This window comes from Dromaius novaehollandiae, chromosome W, assembly GCF_036370855.1.
Source record: "Dromaius novaehollandiae isolate bDroNov1 chromosome W, bDroNov1.hap1, whole genome shotgun sequence".
Classification (NCBI taxonomy): domain Eukaryota; kingdom Metazoa; phylum Chordata; class Aves; order Casuariiformes; family Dromaiidae; genus Dromaius; species Dromaius novaehollandiae.
Genome location: NC_088130.1, coordinates 4,996,002 through 5,018,552, shown reverse-complemented (window position 1 = coordinate 5,018,552; position 22,551 = coordinate 4,996,002). Strand labels below are relative to the sequence as shown.

The window sequence follows — 22,551 nt, the reverse complement described above, 5'->3', positions numbered from 1 at the left end:
TGTGTGTTTTCAGTGTATGTGGTATCACTGTGTGGGTGTGTGTTTTCAGCGTGTTTTTCAGTGTTTGTGGTTTTAGTCTGTTTTTTCAGTGTGTGTTTTTCAGTGCATGTGTGCTTTCACTTTGTGTGTGTTATCAGTCTGTGCATTTTCTGTGTGTGTGTATTGTAAGTGTGTGTTCGTTTTCAGTGTGTGCTTGTTTGCAGTGTGTGCGCCTTTTCAGTGTGTGCGCTTTTTCTGTGTGTGTTTTTCAGCGAGTGTTTTCAGTCTGTGTGTGTATTTTAAGTGTGTGTTTCTTTTCAGTGTGTTTTCAGTGTGTGTGTGTTTTCAGTGTGTGTGCTTATATTCAGTGTGTGTATTTTTTCAGTGTTTGTGTGTGTTTTCAGTATTTCTGTGTGTTTTCTGTGTGTGTTTTCACTGTGTGTGTGTTTTTTTCAGTGTGTGGGGGGGGTGGGGGTGTTTCTGTGTGTGTGTCCTTTTCTGAGTGTGTGTAGTTTTCCCTGCGTGTGTGCACACGCGCATGCTTTTTTCTCAGTGTGTGCATGTGTGTGCTTTTTCAGTGTGTGAGTGTGTGTGCTTTTCTCAGTGTGTGGAGTTCTCAGTGTAGGGGTTTTATCAGTGTGCGTGTGTGTGTGTGGTTTGAGTGTGTGTGGTTTTTCCCTGTATGTGTGTTTGGGGGGATTCTCTGTGTGTGTGGTTTACTTTGTGTGCTTTGAGAGCATGCGGTTTTTTCTCGTGTGTGCATGCGCGTTTTTTTTCAGTGAGTGTGTGTGTGTTTTTTTTCAGTGAGTGGGGGTCTTTTTTTAGTGTGGTTGTTGGGGGGGGTCGGTGTGCTTGTCGGGGGGTTCATACTGGTTGGGGGGGATTGGGGAGGGGGTGTGTGTATTTCTCAGTGTGCAGTGTTTTTCTCACTGTACGTTTTTTTTCAGTGTGTGTGTGGCTTGAGTGTGTGTGGGGTGTGTGTGTGTGTAGGGAGGGGTGTTCTGTGTGTGTGTGGTTTTCTCTGTGTGTGGGGTTTTTCAGTGTGTGCGGTGTTTTTGAGTGTGTATGTGTGTGCTTTCTCTGTGTGTGGTTTTTTCTTTGTGTGTGTTTTTTTCATTGTATGTCTGTGTGTTTTTTTTTCCCCGTGTGTGCCTGTGTGTGTGTGGTTTTTTCAGTGTGTGTGGTTTGTTCAGTGTCTGTGTGTGTTGGGGGGGGGTCAGTGTGTGTGGTTTTTCCTCTGTGTGGGGTTTTTTTTTCAGTGTGTGTGTTGTTTTTCCTGTGTGTGTGGTTTTTCCTCTGTGTGTGTGTGTGTGTGTGTGTGTGTGTGTCTGTGTCTGCTTTTTTTTCCAGTGTGTGGCGTTTTTTTCTGTGCGTCTGTGTTTTTTTCAGTGTGTGTGTGTGTGTGTGTGTGTGTGTGTGTGTGTTTCAGTGTGCATGTGTGTGTGCATGTTTGGTTTTTCTCAGTGTGTCTGTTTGTGCGTGTGTGCTTTTTTCCAGTGTGTGTGTTTTTTCCAATGTGTGTGTGTGGTTGGGGGGACGGTCTGTGTGTGTGTGTGTGTGTGTGTGTGTGTGTGTGTGTGTGTGTGTGTGTGTGTGTGTGTGTTTGCTGTGTGTGTGGTTTGAGAGTCTGCTTTTTTTCCTCTGTGTGTGTGTGTGTGTGGTTTTTCCAGTGTCTGTGTGTGTGTGGGGGGGGGGTTCTGTGTTTGTGGTTTGAGAGTCTGCTTTTTTTTCCTGTGTGTGCGTGCGTGTGTGTGTGTGTATTTTCTCCAGTGTATCTCTGTGCGTGTGTGTGTGCGAGTTTTCAGTGTGTGTGTGGTTTCTTAAGTGTGCGGTTTCTTAAGTGTGCGGCTGTTTCTTTCAGTGTGTGTGTGTGTGTGTGTGTGTGTTTTCTGTGTGTGTATGTGTTTTCTTTCTGTGTGCGTGTGTGTGGGGTTTTTAAGTGTGTGTGTGTGGGGGGGCAGTGTGTGTCTTCTTGGTGGTTTTCCAGTGTGTGTGTGTGTGGGGGGGGTGTCAGTCTGTGTTTGTAGTTTTTTCAGCATGTGTGTGGAGAGGTTGTGTGGGGGGGTATTTTTTTCTCTGTGTTTGTGTGTGTTTTTTCTGTGTCTGTGTGTGGTTTTTCTCAGTGTGTGTGGGTCTTTTTTGGTTTGGTGGTTGGTGGGGTTTAAGTGTGGTTGTAGGGCAGGGGGTCGGGTTTTTGTCGGGTGGATTCAGTGTGTGTGTGTTTGTTTTTCTCAGTATGTGGTGTTTTTCTCATTATAGGGTTTTCTTCTGTGTGTGTGTGTGTGTGTGTGTGTGTGTGGTGGGGGGGGGGGGGTGTGTGTGTTTGTGTCAAGGGATGACTATCTATCTTTACAGTCCCGGACCGTGTGGGTTTCGTGTGGCGCGAGGGAGGGGAGGAGAGGAGAGGAGAAGGAGATTTACTGCATGACTCCACAACTTATCTTAAAGATCTAAATTTACTACACAAGTTACAACAGTACAAAGCAACAATTCTTATCCACAGAAACTTAGTTCAACTAGAATACTTATTTTCCAATGCTAATTGATCTTATCCACGCGTTGCCTGAGCAGCCAACGTACACTCAATCCCAGGGAAGTAACTGCGGGAGGTCGTCCCCGTCCCGAGGGGATCCGCAAGTTGGCAGACCCACTGTCACCCACGAAGAGCCAAAGACAGCCTCCAGGGCCAACCTATTTATCCCCTTCAGGGGAAGGTGGAGGTGGAGTCGCAAGGCCAGTTGCAGGTCTCTTTGCACAGTCGCAGTCCCTAGCTCTTGGCTGCTGCAGGGTCCAACTCTCCTCCATCGTTATGATGATTGAACCCACAGTCATGGGGTGGGGGTGGGGGGTGGCCGAACACCCCCAAGGGCAGGCTAGCTGCCTTAAGCACTCTTCAGCACTGGAGAAAGGAGTTTGAGTGACTGCGAATGACTGCTTTACTCTTGCAGGGGTGGTCCCAAGGAGAGATCCCATAGCTCGGGTGAGGAGGAGTTAATTCCAGTCCCCAATTGTGGAGGATTTTCTAGAGGAAAATGGACACGTGAGCAATCCAGCCCTAATGCTAATAGCAAGAGTGTGAAAGTAGGTTTTGCGGCCTACCGGTAAGGTTACTAGAGGGCATGCAATATGGTGAGAAACTGTCCTTGGAACGAGAAAAACAACTCCCAGGAAAAACAACTCCCAGATGTTCAGTGAGAAACTTACGGGCTTAGGTAATTTCTTTGCCTCCTCGGAGACAGTAAATGCTATCCAATCATATACTATTTAGATGTACGTACTAAATGAACATGTACCAATCACTGTATAGTTTGATTCATGGGATCACTGTTAAGGCATATAAAAGATGCTATTCGGGCTTAATAAAGTGTCAGCATTTAATCATATTGATTGGCGTGCTGTCCGTTTATCTCCCGCAACTGGCGCCCGAACAGGGACCCTCTTGCTGTTGCTTGATTGAGCAATAAAGACAGCTGGAACAGGAGGGTGAGCGGGAAAGCCGACCGAAGGAGTTGCTGTCCTGGCAACTGATTAAAGGGGTGCGCACCCAAGAAAGCCGCGTCAGGGATCGCGAAGATTAGCCGCGATCGTGAAGTCGCGAAGTTTAGCCGCGACAAAGGAACCAGGGATTGCGAGGGTTAACCGCAACAAGGGACACGCAGCCGTGACAGAGGATCGCGAGGGAGGAATCTCGCCCTAGGAAGGTGAGTGGTCGGGGAGGAGATGGGAGTCTCACTGTCCAAGGAAGAATCGGCGGTGGTAAAGCTCCTCCAACATATCCTTTCTAAGAGAGGGTTAACATTAAAAGCTTTGTTGAAATGGGCCCGTGATAGAGGCTTGATACCGGGAGTGGGCGTTGCTTTTGAACTGCCTACCTGGGAAAATATTGGAAGTGCCCTTTGGAAAGAAATTAGTAAAGGTTCAAAAGAAGCAATTCGATTAGCTACATTGTGGCGACTTATAAAAGAGACTTTACAAGAAATGAAAGGTGAGTGAGCGGCAGTTACTTCTGCTTTTGCTGCGTTTTCACCTATGTCACCATCTGAGAGACTATTTGAAATGAATATACCGGGTCCGGCACTGGCAGACTATCAATCCGTTCCATCTCAGCCACCTCAGCTGCCCGTGCCTTTGACGTTATCTCAAAGTGAAGAATTAAAGTTAAGGAGGACTCGAAAGTCTCGGGACGGTGGATTAAAAGGGAGTGAGCCCGATGAAAAGGGAGTGGCGTCAGTAATTGATTTGGACATTAAAGTTAATGAGGAGGAACGAGATAAATCGGAGAAACCAGCTAGTTTATATCCGTCTCTGCCACCTTCACCCCCAGGAAGCCCTACAGGACCGCCTCCAGTAGTTCAACAACAGCTCGACAAGAAACCGCAGGAGATAGCGAGGAAGGTGGAACAGCTCAAAGCAGGCTCGGAGAGCGGGCCGCGCCTAATTTATAACTCTAATTCCCTTTTTGCCCCCAGGACCCTATTCATCATCAGTCTGCCCGCCGACAATGGTGGGGGGGCTGCCGGCACCCGTGGCCGACGACTCCGCCCGCACCCTTGTTAGCGGGTGGGGGAGGGGGGGAGGATCCGACTGTCCGGTGGAGAGGGATCGAAAGGGAGGTGGTGGCAGACGGACAAGTCTTCCCTTCCGCACTCCCCGTAGTCACGGGACCGGGAGAGGGAGGGCAGTGGGTTGCCTTGGATTAAAAAATTTTTAAGGAGACAAAAGCTGCGGTCGTGCAATACGGGTTGTGTTCACAATTTACCACCTTTATTTTACAGTAATTTATTAATACCTTATGATTCCTGAATGATTATACAAACTTTGCTGCTGCCATCCCTAGACAGCCACAGGATCCATTATTTGGGGTCCAGGCACAAATGTTAATGGGCATGGGACCTTTTGTGAGGGCTGATATGCAGGCACAATTCAATGTAGAAGTGTTGCATTTGTCCCGGCAACTAGCGTTTCAAGCTTTGCAAAATATGCATCTGCCAGGGCAGGGCACACCTTCTTTTGGTAATGTTAAACAAGGCAATACTGAGTCTTTTGGCAAGTTTGTTGATCGATTGCATGATGCGCTCATGAGTAATCCTGATTTGGGATCAGATTTGAAGGGGAAATTGCTTGACACATTAGCCTACAAGAATGCCAATGAAAAGACTAAAAGAGCGATTGGGGTTTTGCCAAGGGGAGCAAGCGCTGCGCAGATGCTTGAGGCAGCGGAACGCATGCTGGAAACTGACAAGGCAGCCTATATTGCTACCACTGTTGGGGCAGCGGTTCGGGGCCACTGCTAAAAAAAAAAAAAAAAAAAAAAAAGGTAAGCGGCTGGGAACGCGTGGGAGTCGTGGAAAATGGAATCTCCCCGCAAGATAGGTCCGTGCTAAACGTAATGCAAAAGACTTTGAAACAGCACGGTAGAGATGGGGCCGCCCGCGAGTGCGGACTGCCCACAACCCCCTCCACTGACCCGGCCTTCTGGGAAGGATCCATCGCCCCAGGGCCGCTCGGCGGGGCGTGACTACACCGGCCGGGGATGCCCCCCACCTGCCTCCTTCCCTCCCTCCTTTCCTTCCCGCCTTCCTTCCCCCTCCCACCCAGCCCTTCTCTCCGCCTGGGCTGCCTTCACCGGTCATGTTGCCGGAGCATTGGGATCTTTTAGTAATTGATTTAAAGGATTGTTTTTTCACAATTCCCTTGCACCCCGAGGATGCAGAAAAATTTGCTTTTACTGTTCCCTCTATTAATAAGTCAGAACCTGCAAAAAGGTATCATTGGGTTGTATTACATGGATGATATATTGATTGCAGGAATATGGGCAACTGCTCAAACTGGAGAAACCGCATGGCATGTGATGCAACATTTATACGCCTGCTTTGCTGTTTTAGGGGTACCACTGTCTATCAAGACAGATAACGGTCCTGCATACATCTCTCATTCGTTTCAACAACTTTGCCTACGATGGGGTATTAAGCATATTACAGGAATCCCACATTCTCCCACTGGACAAGCTATCGTGGAGCGCATGCATCAGACTCTAAAAAACCAGCTATTAAAACAAAAAACGGGGGAGAATGGTTTGGGGCCAAGCGAACGGCTAGCAAAGACACTATATGTGCTGAATTTTCTGCGCTTAGCAGGAGGACAAGAAGAGCCTCCAATGATTGTACATAGCAGTGTATTAAAATCAGGGGTAGAGAAAAAGGAGAAAATTCTTGTTCAATATAAAGATTTAAAAACGGGACAATGGAAGGGACCTGTCGAGGTACAAATGACCAGTAGAGGATATATGTGCTTACAGATGAAGGACTTCATTGGATCCCAGCAAGATGGGTGAAACCATGGATAGAGTCAAACAAAGTGGGCCAGGACTCATTGTAATCGCTCGAGCTGTAATTACTGCATGCGTGTAACTAAAATTTAATTATTTAATTTGCTTTGATTTGGCTCTGAACTTTTCTGCGGGAACCTAGGGTCAGGCCCTGTTATGGTGGCCGACACTGTCGGGGCCCCTCGTCTCCAAATGATCATTTGGTGCCATTGGGTGAGTTCACCTGGGATCTTTTGGCAATAAGAGGCACCGAAAAGATGAGTCTTAAATTCCTGCCTAAATTCTAAATTCTAGTCTGGTAACAGTGCACTGTAAGGGGTATGCAGGCTGGCCACCGTAAGGCATACCAGGGGATGGATGTGAGTCCCATCCCCAGGGTTTGAGTGGGTTTTAAGTCTCTAATGATGTTAATGCCTGTAGTGCTATTCGTCATATTGATATGTGTTTTGTGGCGTTGTTTGATAACACTGGTGTCTCGATCAATCAAGAGTGTCTGGATTGCTCAAAGAAAAGAAGGGGGATTTGTGGAGGATTTTCTAGAGGAAAACGGACATGTGAGCAATCCAGCCCTAATGCTAATAGCAAGAGTGTGAAAGTAGGTTTTGCGGCCTACCGGTAAGGTTACTAGAGGGCATGCAATGTGGTGAGAAACTGTCCTTGGAAGGAGAAAAACAACTCCCAGGAAAAAACAACTCCCAGATGTTCAGTGAGAAACTTACGGGCTTAGGTAATTTCTTTGCCTCCTCAGAGACAGTAAATGCTATCCAATCATATACTGTTTAGATGTACGTACTAAATGAACATGTACCAATCACTGTATAGTTTGATTCACGGGATCACTGTTAAGGCATATAAAAGATGCTATTCGGGCTTAGTAAAGTGTCAGCATTTAATCATATTGATTGGCGTGCTGTCCGTTTATCTCCCGCACCCAATGATTAACACTGCCCCAGCAGTGAAAGCAGGTGTTATCTCCCAAGGTCCTGAGGAGGAGGAGAGAGTCCAGACCACCCTAATTAACACTGCCCCAGCAGTGAGAGGGGACTTTGTTTCCCAGGGTCCTGGCGCCCAAGCAGGACTTGTTTCAAAGCTTTGACATCCTCCCAACCTCCAAGCAGACCTTAACTCAAAGCCTTGACACCCTCCCTTTCAGAGAGTGAAGCACAGGAATGCAGACTGGTTGTGACTGGTACAAGATGGAGGGGGAAGCTGGGAGCATCCCTGCACAGTGTGTTTTTTTGTGTGTGGTTTGAAAGTGCGCATTTTTTTCCTCTCTGTGTTTTTTTTCAGAGCATGTGCGCGGTTTTTTTCAGTCTGTTTGTATGTGTGGTTTCTCCAGTGTGTGTGTGTTTATGTGTGTGTGGTTTTTTTCAGTGTGTGTGTGTGGGGGGGGGGGGTGGTGTTCCTCAGTGTGTGTGTGGGGCGGTCTTTTTCTACTGTGCTTGTTGGGGGGTGTAAGAATGAGGCGGGGGCACCGCCTGGACTCCCGGCAGGGACGGATACACAAACACAATGCATACGATGGTCGACATGGAGCATTTATTACCTCTGCATCTGAATGGGGAGTCCCCGGCATTTTCCCGATTGAGGCAATAATGGAGCAGGGGATCCCTGGCACCACTGAGCGTCGGTCCAGGGTGAGGAACACCGAGGGGGGGGGGCACTAGGTGAAGTTTTTATGTACTATACACATGCGCAGTAAGCATGTTGAGATCATTGTTATTCTCGGCTCAAAGCCCAGGTGCAGCACCACCCTGGCACAGGCTCAACTACGTGACTATGGGTCCACATGCCGTGTTAATGCTCTTTTTCCCACAGAACGGTCTGGCTAGCTTCCATCGTCTATCTCCTTGACATTCTTCCACACTTTCCCATATACTCCACCCCCACGATGGAAAGCTAGTTGCAGGCCGTCCCAGTCTTCAGAAGGGCATGGGGTATGATGGCAAGGGAGTTTACAAAGTAATGAAATCAAAACATAACATAATACAAAGCAAGAGACAGACAAGAGTCCTCCTTGTATGAGGTGGCTGATATTCTCAAGAGATGCCGATTCATCAATGATGTTGAAACAGCACATCTCGGCGAAGTCATGGTGTCTGTGGTTATCTCACAGTAGGAGGCAGTCGATCCCTAGGTGGTTTTGCAGTGTTCCTTGCTACACTGCTCCCAATTCCCTATTTAAAGAGGCAATAGCTCTAGATGTCCAATTTAAGCTTTGAGCCAAAGCACAGGCAACATGCTCTAACTGTTTACAATTATGTGCCACCACCCCCGGGATCCCAGCTAGGCTCAACAATAGGCCTAGAGCTTCTGCATGAGAAAATATACTTATATGGGGGTTACAAGCGGCATCTTAGGATATGCCACAGGGTCCTCTGCCGCTTCGTCATAAAGGGAGGAATGCTTAAAGTAACACGACCTACAGTGCATAGGCCACCTGTGGCATTGGCCGGCACATATGTATATGCTGTAGGGCCACACAGAAGGAACCACCCTAATGGTAGTATAAGGTGAGCAGATGCATAGGTAATATCCATAGTGTCATTACAAATTAACTGCATATCAGTTACATTCTGCAGAACAGAGACAGCATTTACAAAGCAAAAGCAAGTATCTGCTTTAGATGTGTAAGCTATATGGAAAAAGTAATCGGAAGGTGTCAGCTTTTGGGAAACAATACCCAAATCGTAGAAATTCATGGGAGTAACAGAAGTGTCAAAATTTTTAGGAAAGAATAACTCTGCAATACCTCGAGTGGAGCTGGTACACCTATGTAACATGTAGTTAAGACATCATCCACTGATCGTCCTCCTGCAATACAGAAAGCAGAGAGGTTAGCTGATCTTTCTGCAAGCCAAATCCATGTATTTACATGGGAAGCTGGATGGTCTTGTAAATCAAGGGCATCTGTCGTGGTCAGCAAGAGGCAACATTCCAACAGCAACTTCCAGATGCTGGCGTGATAACCTGTTGATGGGAAGATAGAAAGGCATGGTATCGCCATCAGGAAGGACTAGAGCAGTGGCTCCTGGACCATCTGCTAGAACAGTGCCAGGCTGTTTTTCCTTTTGAGGCGTCAGTACCCACACACTGGCTAAAGAGTGCATTGAGGGTGTTTGCTGAACTCGAGGCATTCCGGCACTGTGGATGAGAATTCCTCGCAGTATTGGTGCTCCCTGTGAGACATTCACTGGCGTGGATACGGATACCTGGAAAGATAAATCTTGAGAAGAGGTCAATAAGAGTGGGGCTATTTGAACGGGTATCAAAGGTGTAATCAGCCATACACACTGTGAAGGGCAGTCCAGTCTTAAACGTAAGCCTATAACTCTTTGTTCAGTAATCATAAATTGCTCAGATATATAGAATTCTACGTCCCCAGAGGCAAGTACGCGGGGGGCAATCCCTCCCCACCTCCATTACAGATATCCGAGCAGGGATTGCTAGGGTCGGTTTGGCTTGTACTCGCTCAGGAGATAATGTCCTAAAAGGAGGGGCCTCTTGGACAGGCAATGGAGCTATTGGGGGGGGCGGCCCCTCTGGCTCACACAATAGAGGCATGTGCTCAAAAGGTACTTCCCCTAACAAGGTTGCATGTGGGGGACTCATGTTATTCTCCCCCCCCCAAAATGGGCTTGTAGATAGTGTTTCCATTTCCACTGAGTTGCAGCTTGGGCCACCCTGACATGGGCCCTGACTGTATCATCCATCACCCATGCCTGAATGGGGAGGGGGGTGTGTACAGTCACCGGGTCACGTCCTGTAACTCATTCGGTATCCTGCAAAGCCTACACCACAGCCAAAAGCTGTTTTTCCAGAGGTGTGTAATTTGCTGTGGCCCCTTGCAGGGAACAGAACCAGAAACTTATGGGTTCCCGCCTTGCATGGGCACATTGCTGCCACAACCCCCAAGACACTGTATCCCCCACAACTATAACTTCTAATTCGAAGGGTTGACCTTTATAGGGTGTAAACAGTTCAGAGTGTTGGACCACTGCTTCCTTGCACAAGTCAAAAGCCTGCTGGTGCTCTTTGGTCCACCGCCACTGACTGCTTTTCTTTGTTAAATGCTGCAAGGGCCGCATCAAGTATGCTAAATGAGGTATAAAAGTTCACCAAAATCCTAGGAGACCTAGGAAAGCTTGCAGCTGTTTTGCAGTCGTAGGGACAGGGTATTGCTGGATAGTATTACGCACTTTTTCAGGAATGGCTTTTGTCTGTCCTCTCCACACTACTCCCAGAAATTGGACACTAATATCTGGTCCTTGCACCTTTTTGGGGTTCACAGCCCATCCCCTATGCTGGAGAGCATGCGTCAGTGCCATTAGCTGCTCTTTCACCTGCTCTTCAGACGGTCCCATTATCAAAACATCATCGCTATAATGATGAATAGTGCATTCTGGGAGAGGTGTTGGGAGGTCGGCAGCGACCATTTGATGACATATAGTGGGACTATGCCTATATCCCTGAGGAAGAACCTGGAATGTATACTGCTTCCCCTTCCAAGTGAAGGCAAATTGGTCCTGTGAGGCTGGGGATATAGCAAAAGAGAAAAAGGCGTTTGCCAGATCCACCACAGCCTTCCACTCTTGCAAATTTTTGCCCACTCCTTCTAACAGAGTTACCATGTCAGGTACTACGGCTGCTAATGGTGGGGCAATTTTATTTAGCTCCCTGTAATCCACAGTCATACGCCATGAGCCATCTGGCTTCTTCACCGGCCATATCGGGCTATTAAAGGCCGACAGGGCAGGGCGTATTATCTGTGCATGTAGCAGAGCATCTACTGTTTCTTGAATTTCTGTTTCTCCTCCCGGTATTCTGTACTATTTGATTTGCACAACGGTAGGTGGTACAGGCAAATCTACGGGGTCCCATTTTGGGTACCCTCTGATTAGAGTGATTACCCGCGCTTGTGGCAGTGAGGGACTCCTCCCGAAAGAGAATAATCCTTGCACTGTATGTATATCTCCACCTAGTAACACATCAATTCCTAAAATATATTCATGAATGGGTGCCAATAAAACTGGAGTGGAGAAGGGAGGGTTTTTCCCAATCGCTAAGGTAACTATCGCCTGTACGGCGGGGGTGGCAGAGCCACCCAAACCGCAGATGTGTGTGGTTGCCTTCTCAGGGTTTACAGCACTATGCAACACTGTAACCTCTGCTCCTGTATCTACTAAAGCAAGCACAGCTACTTCCCCTCCCGAGCGCCACCTAATTCGCAGGGGGACGTATGGGCGTCGGTCCCCCGGATGATACGCTGCAACGGACGCTCGGATTTCGGGGGACCCGCCTCCCCTTCATTGTTTCTTAGCAGGCAGCTTCCAGGGAGCACTGGGTGCAGGTGGGGCGGTGGGTTTAACTCGGTTCTGTTGATTGGCAGGCAAACGCTGCCAGCGCTTGAAGAAATCAGCAGTGGACGAGCCATCGATCTCATCCCACGATACCCCCGCCTGCCGCAAGTCAGCCCACATCTGCTTTCGTGTGACTTTTCCACTCACTTTAGTCACCCCTCCCTGTCTCTTTGCTCTAACTTTCTGAGCCACCCGTACCTGTTTAGAATCTGGTCCACCCAGCAGAGCTAGGGCTCGCAAATTATTCACCAGCGCCCCCACTGTACCAGTAGCGGGCATCACCGTCCCTAACAGGAGCGGTTTCAAGGCACTTGGGGCCCCTCTCAATAACTGTGTTTTCCTCTGCCGAGTTCTCTACACCATCTGGACCGTTACTGTCTGCTAATCCGAAGGCTACCCCCAGCTGTTGCAACATGTTTATGGCCTCAACAGAATCCCTATCTCTCTGTCGCTCCCCCCACATCTGAACAAGCGGCCGCACCTGAGCGTTAGCAGGTTCTTGCTCGATATCAAACTCAATTTCTGAGTCAGATGAGGTACTCCAAATATTACCATCCCACTCCTCTGGGTCCCAGGAGGGTCGAGTTATAATCGCCCGCACCTGAGAAACAGTAGCGGGCACCTTCCCATAACGCCCACGCCGCCTATTAGCCATCCACAAAGCTAGCCGCTCCATCTTGTGGGCTAAATCTTGGATTTTTCTCAGCTTGTGCTGTGATCACTTCTTGGGCTATCGCCTTTGCATCTCGCAAATCCCCCACCTCCTTTTCCAGATCTTTTACTTGATGCTGCAAAGACGATACCTCATTATCTAAGGCTCGAATGCCTGTCAGCAGTGCCCACCCTAATCGTCCGGCCAGCTTCCAAGCTGCTTCTGAAGCGTCACAGAAGGGCATAACCTGTAAAGTGGATTCAACCGCCTTTGGGGTAACACTTTCCCCCTGTGCCAACTCTGGCCAGTCCTCGGGGACTGCCAGCGTGGCAAGCAATGCAGCTACCAGCCCCCATGGCTCAGTCTGGGGCCATCCTGGCAGCTGCAGGCGAGCAGTCCCTTCTTGACTCTCGCCTTTCCCCTTCGCTCTCCTCAGCCATGGCATTGTCATTTGTGTATCCTGCCGACTACGCCAAGTGTAAGGGTGAGGCAGGGGCACCGCCTGGACTCCCGGCAGGGACGGATACACAAACACAAGGCATACGATGGTCGATATGGAGCATTTATTACCACTGCGTCTGAGTGGGGAGTCCCTGACGTTTTCCCAATGGAGGCAATACTGGAGCGGGGGATCCCTGGCACCGCTGAGCGTCAGTCCAGGGTGAGGAACACTATGGAGGGGGGCACTAGATGAAGTTTTTATGTACTCTACACATGTGCAGTAAGCATGTTGAGCTCATTGTTATTCTCGATTCAAAGCCCAGGTGCAGCGCCGCCCTGGCACAGGCTCAACTACGTGACTATGGGTCAACATGCCCTGTTGATGCTGATGCTCCTTTTCCCACGGAACAGTCTGGCTAGCTTCCATCGCCTATCTCCTCGACATTCTTCCGCACTTTCCCATATAGTGTGTGTGGTTTTTTTCACTGTTTGTGGTTTTTCGTGTGTGTGTGTGTGTGTGTGTGTGTGTGGCTTTTCCAGTGTGTGTGTGTGTGTGTGTGTGGTTTCTTTTCAGTGTGTGTGTGGGGGGGTTCAGTGTGCGTGTGTGTGTATATATGTGGGGTTTTTTTCTGTGTGTATGTGTGTGTGTGCGTGCGTGTGTTTTTTTTGTGTGTGTTTGTGTGTGTGTGTGTTTCAGTGTGTGTGTGGTTTCTCAGTTTGTATGTGTTTGTGGTTTTTTGAGTGTGTGTATGTTTCGGAGGGGTTCAGTTTCTGTGTGGGGGAGTTTCTGTGTGTGCGTACATGTTCTTGTTTTCAGTGTGTGTGTGGGGAGGGTTCTGTGTGTGTGGTTTTCTGAGTGGTTGTGGGTTTTCCTCTGCATGTGTGGGGGAGTTGTGTGTGTGTGTGTGTGCTGGGGTTTAGTGTCAATAGTATTTTGGGGAGGGTTTCAGTTGTGCGTTTGTGTGTGTACGTGTTTTTTTTTCAGCATGTGTGTGTCCGCACGCGCGCTTTCAGTGTGTGTGTTTGTGTGTGTGTGTGTGTTTTGGGGGGGGGGGCGTTTCAGTGTTTGTGGGGGGGTTCTGTGTGTGCTTGTGTGTGCTTGTTTTCTGTGTGTGTGTGGTTTTTCCAGAGTGTGTGTGGGGATTTCTGTGTGTTTTTTTTCTGAGCGTTTGTGGTGTTTTTCCTCTGTTTGCATGTGTGTGTGTGCGTGCGCATGTGTGTGTTTTTTTTCGCTCTGTGTGTGTGTGTGTGTCTACTTTTCTTCCGGTTTGTGGCATTTTTTTCTGTGTGCCTCTGTGTGGTTTATCTAGTGTGTGTCTGTGTTTTCCTCAGTGTGTGTGTGTGTGGGGGGGGGGGTTTCTTCAGTGTTTGTTTGTGGTTGTTTTCAGTGTGTGTGTGTGTGTGCACACACACGCACGTGTGCACGCTTTCTCTGTGTGTGTGTATGTGTGTGGTTTTTTGAGTGTGTGTATGTTTCGGGGGGGTGTTTCAGTGTGTGTGGGGAGTTTTTGTGTGCGCGTATGTGTTCTTGTTTTCAGTGTGTGTGTGGGGGGGTTCTGTGTGTGTGGTTTTTCAGTGTGTGTGGTTTTTCAGTGTGCGTGTGTGTGTCATTTTTTCAGTGCTTGTGGTTGTTTTCAGTGTGTGTGTGTGCGCTTTCTCAGTGTCTAGTGTTTTTGGTCGGAGTTCAGTTGTGAGTTTGTGTGTGTGGTTTTTTTCAGTGTGCGTGTTTTTTTCTCTGTGTGTGTGTGTGCTTGTTTCCAGTGTGTGGTTTTTCCAGTGTGTGTACGTGGGCAGGGGTTTCTCTGTGTGTGGTTTGAGAGTGTGCATTTTTTTCCTGTGTGTGTGTGTGTGTGTGTGTGTGTGTGTTTGGTATTTTTCTGTGTGTGTGGTTTTTCTCAGAGAGTGTGTGTGTGTGTGTATGTGTGTGCGGCTTCTTCCTGAGTGTCTGTGTAGTTTTTTCAGTGCTTGCGGTCGTTTTCAGTGTGTGTGTGTGCGCGCTCGCTTTCTCAGTGTGTTTATGTGCTTTTTCAGTGTGTGTGTATGGCTTTTTTGCAGTGTGTGGGTTTTTTTTTTCCAGTATCTTTAGTATTTTGGTGGGGGGGTTCATTGTGTGTGCTTGTGTGTGGGGGGGTGTTTTTTAAGTGCGCGTGCATGTGGCGTTTTTTTAGAGCGCGTGCGCACGTGTGTGTGGGTTTTTTGACTGTGTGTGTTTGTGCTTTTTCCACTGTCTGTGTTTTTTCTGTGTGTGTGCGTGTGGTGTTTTTTTCTGCACGCGTCTGGTTTTTCCTCTGTGTGTGTGTGTGTGCGGTTTGAGTGTGTGTGGTTTTTCCAGTGTGCATGCATATGAGTGGGGGGTGTCTGTGCGTGTGTGGGTTTTTTTGCGTGTGTGGGTTTTTTCAGCGTGTCTGTGGTTTTTCCAGTTTGTGTGTGTGCGTGTGTGCATTTGTGCTTGATTCCAGTGTGTGGTTTTTCCTGTGTGTGTGTGTGCGCGGTTTCTCTGTGTGTGGTTTTTTCAGGGGGTGTGTGTGTGTGTGTTCGTTTTTTTCTGAGTGTGTTTGTGTTTGTTCCAGTGTTTCTTTGTGGTCGTTTCCAGTGTGTGTTTTTTTCCAGTGTGTGTGTATGCGGTTTGAGTGTGTGTGTTTTTTTCCTCTGTGTGTGTGTGTGTGTGTTTTTTCCAATGTGCGTGCATGCGTGTGGGGGTGCTGTGTGTGTAGTTTTCTCTGTGTATGGTTTTATCCAGTGTGTCTGTGTGTGTGCTTTTTCCAGAGTGTATGTCTGCTTTTTTTCCAGAGTGTGTGTCATTTTTTTCTGTGCATCTCTGTGTGACTTTTCCAGTTTGTGTATGTTTTTTTCAGTGTGTATGTGTTTTTTCCTGTATCTGTTTGTGTTTTTTTCAGTGTTTGTTTGTGGCTCTTTTCAGTGTGTGTGTGTGCACGCATGCGCACACGCACGTGTGTTCTTGTTTCCAGTGTGTGGTTTTTCCTATGTGTGTGTGTGCGGTATGAGTGTGTGTGTTTTTTTCCAGTGTGTGTGTGTGTGTGGGGGGTGCATGTGTGTGTGGTTTTCTCTGTGTGTGGTTTGGGAGTGCGTTTTTTTCGTGTGTGTGTGTGTGTGTGTGTGTGTGTGTGTGTGGTGTCTTCCTGAGTGTCTGTGGTTTTTTTCAGTGTGTGTGTGTGTGTGTGTGCGCATGTGTGTGTGTGCGCGTGTGTAAGGGTGAGGCGGGGGCACCGCCTGGACTCTCAGCAGGGACGGATACACAAACACAATGCATACGATGGTCGACATGGAGCATTTATTACCTCTGGGTCTGAACGGGGATTCCCTTCCCCAGCATTTTCCCCGATCGAGGCAATAATGGAGTGGGGGATCCCTGGCACCGCTGAGCGTCGGTCCAGGGCAAGGAAGCATGTCAAGCTCATTGTTTTTCTTGATTCAAAGCCCAGGTGCAGCACCACCCTGGCACAGGCTCAACTACGTGACTATGGGTCCACATGCCCTGTTGATGCTCCTTTTCCCACGGAACGGTCTGGCTAGCTTCTATCACCTATCTCCTCGACATTCTTCCGCACTTTCCCTAACACTCCACCCCCGCGGTGGAAAGCTAGTTGCAGGCCGTCCCAGTCTTCAGAAGGGCATGGGGTAAGAGGGCAAGGGAGCTTACAAAGTATATGAAACCAAAACATAACATAATACAAAGCAAGAGATAAACAAGAGCTCTCCTAGTATGGGGTGGCCCAATCATGCCATTAGGGAGCCAAACCAATTAGCCAGCCAGGCATCTCTGTCATTCTGCCGGATATGTTGGATAAAGCCTTGTAGGTGGCTGATATCATTCTCGATAGATGCTGATTCATCGGTGATGTTGAAACAGCACATCTCGGCAAAGTAATGATGTCCGTGGCTATCTCACAGTAGGAGACAGTCAATCCCTAGGTGGTTTTGCAGTGTTCCTTGCCATACTGCTCCTAACTCTTTCTAGCGCAATGGCACTAGATGTCCAATTTAAGCCTTGAGCCAAAGCACAGGCAACATGCTCTAACTGATTGCAATTATGTGCCACCACCCCCGGGATCCCAGCTAGGCTCAACAACAGGCCTAGAGCTTCTGCATGAGAAAATATACTTATATGGGGGTTACAAACGGCATCTTAGGATATGCTATGGGGTCCTCCACCACTCCGTCATAAAGGCAGGAATGCTTAAAGTAACACGACCTACAGTGCATAGGCCACCTGTGGCATTGGCCGGCACATATGTATATGCTGTAGGGCCACACAGAAGGAACCATCCTAATGGTAGTATAAGGTGAGCAGATGCATAGGTAATATCCATAGTGTCATTACAAATTAACTGCATATGGGTTACATTCTGCAGAACAGAGGCAGCATTTACAAAGCGAAAGCAAGTATCTGCTTTAGATATGTTAGCTATATGGAAAGAATAAGCCCAAGGTGTCAGCTTTTGGGAAACAATACCCAAATCATAGAAATTCATGGGAGTAACAGAAGTGTCAATTTTCTTTTTTTTGAAAGTATAACTCCGCAATACCTCGAGTGGAGCTGGTATACCTATGTAACACGTAGTTAAGACATCATCCACTGATCGTCCTCCTGCAATACAGAAAGCAGAGAGGTTAGCTGATCTTGGTGTGAGCCAAATCCATGTATTTACATGGGAAGCTGGATGGTCTTGTAGATCAAGGGCATCTGTTGTGGTCAGCAAGGGGCAACATTCCAACACCAACTTAGAGATGCCGGCGTGATAACCTGTTGATGGGAAGATAGAAAGGCATGGTATCACCATCAGGAAGAACAAGAGCAGTGGCTCCTGGACCATCTGCTAAAACAGTGCCAGGCTGTTTTTCCTTTTGAGGAGTTAGTACTCACACACTGGCTAAAGAGCGCATTGAGGGTGTTTGCTGAACTTGAGGCACTCCGGCACTGTGGGTCAGAATTCCTTGCAGTATTGGTGCTCCCTGTGAGACATTCACTGGCGTGGATATGGATACCTGGAAAGATCAATCTTGAGAAGAGGTCAATAGGAGTGGGGATATTTTAACAGGTATCAAAGGTGTAATCAGCCATACACACTGTGAAGGGCAGTCCAGTCTTAAATGTAAGCTTATGACTCTTCGTTCAGCAATCATAAGTTGCTCAGATATGTAGAATTCTACATCCCCAGAGGCGAGTACGCGGGGGGCAATCCCCCCCCACCTCCATTACAGATATCCGAGCAGGGATTGCTAGGGTCGGTTTGGCTTGTACTCGCTCAGGAGATAACCTCCCAAAAGGAGGGGCCTCTTAGACAGGCAATGGCTCTATTGGGGGGGCAGCCCCTCTGGCACAGACAATAGAGGCATGTGCTCAAAACGTACTTCCCCTAACAAGGTTGCATGTGGGGTACTCATGTCCTTTCTCCCCTCCTTAAACCGGGCTTGTAGACAGTGTTTCCATTTCCACTGAGTTGCAGCTTGGGCCACCCCCACATGGGCCCTGACTGTGTCATCCATCACCCATGCCTGAATGGGGAGGGGGGTGTGTACAGTCACCAGGCCACGTCCTGTAATTCGTTCGGTATCCTGCAAAGTCCACACCACAGCCAAAAGCTGTTTCTCCACAGGTGTGTAATTTGCTGGGGCCCCTTGCAGGGAACAGGTCCAGAAACCTATAGGGCCCCAACTTGCGTGGGCACATTGCTGCCACAGCCCCCAAGACATCGTATCCCCCATAACTGTTACCTCCAGGTCAAAAGGTTGTCCCTCGTATGGAGTGAATAGCTTACAAGGCTGGACCATCGCCTCCTTGCACAGGTCAAAGGCTTGCTACTGCTCTTTAGTCCATTGCCAGTGGCTACTTTTTTGTTTTGATCAAACGCTGTAGTGGCTGCATTAAATATGCTAAGTGGGGTATAAAGCTCCGCCAGAACTCCAAAAGGCCCCAAAAAAGCTTGTAGTTGTTTTACAGCAGTGGCAACAGGGTATTGCTGAATAGTACTGCGCACTTTCTCAGGGATAGCTTTTGTCTGCCGCCTCCAGACTATCCCTAAGAATTGCACACTGGTGTCCAGCCCTTGTACCTTCTCAGGGTTTACAGCACTATGCAACACTGTAACCTCTGCTCCTGTATCTACTAAAGCAAGCACAGCTACTTCCCCTCCCAAGCGCCACCTAATTTGCAGGGGGACATATGGGCATCAGTCCCCCGGATGATACGCTGCAACACACGCTCGGATTTCGGGGGACTCGCCTCCCCTTCATTGTTTCTTAGCAGGCAGCTTCCAGGGAGCATTGGGTGCAGGTGGGGCGGTGGGTTTAACTCGGTTCTGTTGATTGGCAGGCAAACGCTGCCAGCGCTTGAATAAATCAGCAGTGGACAAGCCATCGATCTCATCCCACGATACCCCCACCTGCCGCAAATCAGTCCACATCTGTCACCTCATTAGCTTTCCACTCAATTTGGTAGTCCCTGCCAATCTTCTCACCTTGGAATTCTGAACTGCTCTCACTTGCTTAGTATCTGGTTCACCAACAAGTGCAAAAGTCCTTATATTGCTTACCAAAGTCCTCACTGTAGCACCTAACTCACTAGTGGGTAGGGAAGCACCTACCACAGCGGCGCACAAGCATTGATATAGTGTTGGAGCTACAATAGCATTTCCTGCCCCATCCCATGCAGAAGTTAATTGGGTAAGATAATACTGTAGTTGGGCATCAGTTGATAAGGGGCTCATTAAATTCAGCTCCTCTCTTGCAAGAGTAAGCGATCCAGCACCTGCACCCCATGCTCTCACTAACCAGGCTAACAAAGACTCCCTGGGCTGCTGCTGGAAAGTAGTTAAAAACTCATGTCATTCTTTTGGCGTATAAATCCTTGACTGCTCTACAGTATCCCGATCTATTTGTCTCTCCCCCCTTCAATTGCACAAGAGGTCAGACCTGGGGAGTAGTCAGTTCTCCTTCTAATGCAAATTCAACCTCCGAGTCAGAGGAAGTACTCCAAATATTGCCATCCCACTCCTCTGGGTCCCAGGAGGGTCGAGTTATAATCGCCTGCATCTGAGAACAGTAGTGGGCACCTTCCCAAAATGCCCGCAGCACATATTATCCATCCGCAAAGCCAATCGCTCTACCCTCTGGGTTAATTCCTGACTCTTTTCAGTTTGGGTCATAATCAACTCCTGCGCTACTGCCCTCGCATCATGTAATTCTCCATTCTCCTTCTCCAGATCCTTTACTTGTTGCTGCAAAGATGATACCTTGTGTATGGGAAAGTGCGGAAGAATGTCGAGGAGAGAGACGATGGAAGCCAGCCAGACTGTTCTGTGGGAGAAGGAGCATCAACAGGGCATGTTGACTCATAGTCACGTAGCTGAGCCTGTGCCAGGGTGGCGCTGCACCTGGGCTTTGAATCGAGAATAACAATGAGCTCAACATGCTTACTGCGCATGTGTATAGTACATAAAAACTTCATCTAGTGCCCCCCCCAGCGTTCCTCACCTTGGACTGATGCTTAGCGGTGCCAGGGATCCCCTGCTCCAGTATTGCCTTGATCGGGAAAATGCTGGGGACTCCCCGTTCAGACGCAGAGGTAATAAATGCTCCGTATCGACCATCGTATGTCTTGTGTTTGTGTATCCGTCCCTGCTGGGAGTCCAGGCGGTGCTCCCGCCTCACCCTTACACCTCATTGTAGAGAACCGGTACTAAATGCAGTTTTGTCTCGACATTGCTGCTGCTACTGCAGAGCCACCACTGCCAAGGCGTGTCGGGCAATGCTGCGCTGGTGCCCCCGGGAGCCGTCCGTGAGGTAAACAACCTCGTGCACCTGCACAGGGTAAAAAGGGCACGAAAAGGGCAGAAGTCGTCTCTAGGGGAATAACATGTCTGACCATCTGTGTATGAGCAGGAGACCCCCAGATGCCCCCAACCCGTTTCTGGAAGATTCTGAGAGGGCAGACTGCGCATGACATCTAATCTGTATGGGAAGTAAGGAAGCACCTCCCAGAGGTGGGGCAAGAACCTTTAAAAACTGCAGACTGGGTGAATAGTGGGGGATGGTGGCTTGTTTGTGATGGCCGAAGATCTTGAGTGGAGTTAGTGGAACATCATCGGACTTGGAGTGGTGGTAGCTAGTTTCTTTTTTCCTTTTCCAACTTTCTCTATCTTTTCCCCTTACCCTTGTTCTCTTCTCCCCTTTGCCTTTCCCCACCTTTTCTCCCCACTCTGTTGAAAATAAAAGTTAAAAGGTTGTACAATATTTGACTGGTTTTAGGGTCTTTATCTTGTCCTTGGGATCATGTGTGTGTGGTTTGAGTGTGTTGGGTTTTTTCATTCAGTGTGTGTGGGGGAGGTTTTTTTCAGTGTTTGTGTGGAGTGGCATTTCAGTGTGGGGGGGGGGCGGGGTTTCAGGGTGTGTGTGTTTAGACTGCTTTTTTTTTTTCCCCAGCTTGTGTGTGAGGGGGAGGTTCAGTGTGTGTGTTTGGCGGGGGCGGGGGGGGGTCAGTGTGTGTTTGTGTGTGGGTAGGTGGGTTTCAGTGTGTGTTTTTTCCTCTCTGTGTCTTTGTGTGTGTGTGGGGTGGTTGTCGCAGTGTGTGTGGTTTGTTCAGTATGTATGTGCGGGGGGGTTCAGTGTGTGTGTGTGGTGTGGTGTGGGTTTGGTTGTTTTTTTTTTTTTTTTTTTTTTTTTGCAGTGTCTCTGTGTGTGTGGTTTGACTGTGTGGGGTTTTTTTTTCCAGTGTGTGTGTGTGTGTGTGTGTGTGTGGTTTGAGTGTGTTGGGTTTTTTTCATTCAGTGTGTGTGGGGGGAGGTTTTTTCCAGTGTGTGTATGGAGTGGCGTTTTGGTGTGTGTATGGTGCGGGGTTTCAGTGTGTGTGTGTGTGTGTGTGTGGAGGGGGGGGGTCAGAGAGAGAGAGAGAGAGAGAGAGAGTGTGGTTAGACTTTTTTTCAGCTTGTGTGTGAGGGGGAGGTTCAGTGTGTGTTTGTGTGTCGGCGGGTTTCAGTGTGTGGTTGTTGCAGTGTGTGTGGTTTGTTCAGTATGTGTATGCACGGGAATTCAGTGTGTGTGTCTGTGTGTGTGGTTTTTTGCAGTGTCTGTGTGTGTGGGGGGGCGTGTTTTGTGTGTGTGTTTTGTGTGTGGGTTTTTTTTTTTTCTTTCAGTGTGTGTGGGGGATCTTTTTTTCAGTGTGTGTGTGGGGGGGTTCAGTTTGTGTATGGGGCAGGGTTTCAGTGTGTGTCTGTGTATGGTTTTTTTCACTTTGTGTGTGGTTTTTCCTGTGTGTATGGGGGGGGTGGGTATTTTGCAGGGGTGTGTGTGGTTTCTCTGGTGTGTATGGGTTTTAGTGTGTGTGCATGTGTTTGTGTGTGCGTATATGTGGTTATTTTCAGTGTGTGTGTGCACGCATGTGTTTTTTCAGTGTGTGTCTGTGTGTGTATTTTTTTCAGTGTGTGTATGTGGGGGGGGCTTTTTCAGTGTGTGCGGGCCTTTTCACTGTGTGTGTGGCGTTTTTTCAGTGTGTGTGTGTTTTTTTTTTCAATGTGTGTCGGGGGGGTTCAGTGTGTTTGTGGGTGGGTTTCAGTGAGTGTGTGTGTGACTTTTTTCAGTGTGTGTGTTTTTATTCAGTTTGTGTATTTTTTTTTGCTGTATGTGTGTTTTCCTGGGGGGGGGGGGGTTGGTGTGTGTTTTCTTCGCTCTGTGTGTGTGTGTGTGTGAGTGGGTTTTTTTTCTGTGTGTGTCTGAGAGGTTTTTTTCTGTTTGTGGGTTTTTCCAGTCTGTTTGTGGGGGGTCTTTTTTTAGGC

At 48.4% G+C, this 22,551-nt stretch overlaps 2 long non-coding RNA genes across 3 annotated transcripts; one reads left to right on the top strand and one right to left on the bottom strand.

Moving 5' to 3' along the window:
- Positions 1-16,030: 16,030 nt before the first annotated feature.
- LOC135324283 (uncharacterized) lies at positions 16,031-20,200 on the bottom strand. Of its 2 annotated transcripts, XR_010385649.1 has the most exons (3): positions 20,014-20,200; positions 17,646-17,781; positions 16,031-17,525 (listed from the first exon to the last, which is right to left on the bottom strand). It is a non-coding gene; the product is annotated as an uncharacterized LOC135324283 (long non-coding RNA). The 2 variants fall into 2 exon arrangements; XR_010385648.1 differs by lacking the exon at positions 20,014-20,200 and having other exon boundaries at positions 17,646-19,999.
- A 53-nt stretch (positions 20,201-20,253) lies between these two features.
- On the top strand, positions 20,254-21,013 carry LOC135324284 (uncharacterized). Its single transcript, XR_010385650.1, has 3 exons — positions 20,254-20,345; positions 20,501-20,563; positions 20,663-21,013. It is a non-coding gene; the product is annotated as an uncharacterized LOC135324284 (long non-coding RNA).
- Positions 21,014-22,551: the final 1,538 nt, after the last annotated feature.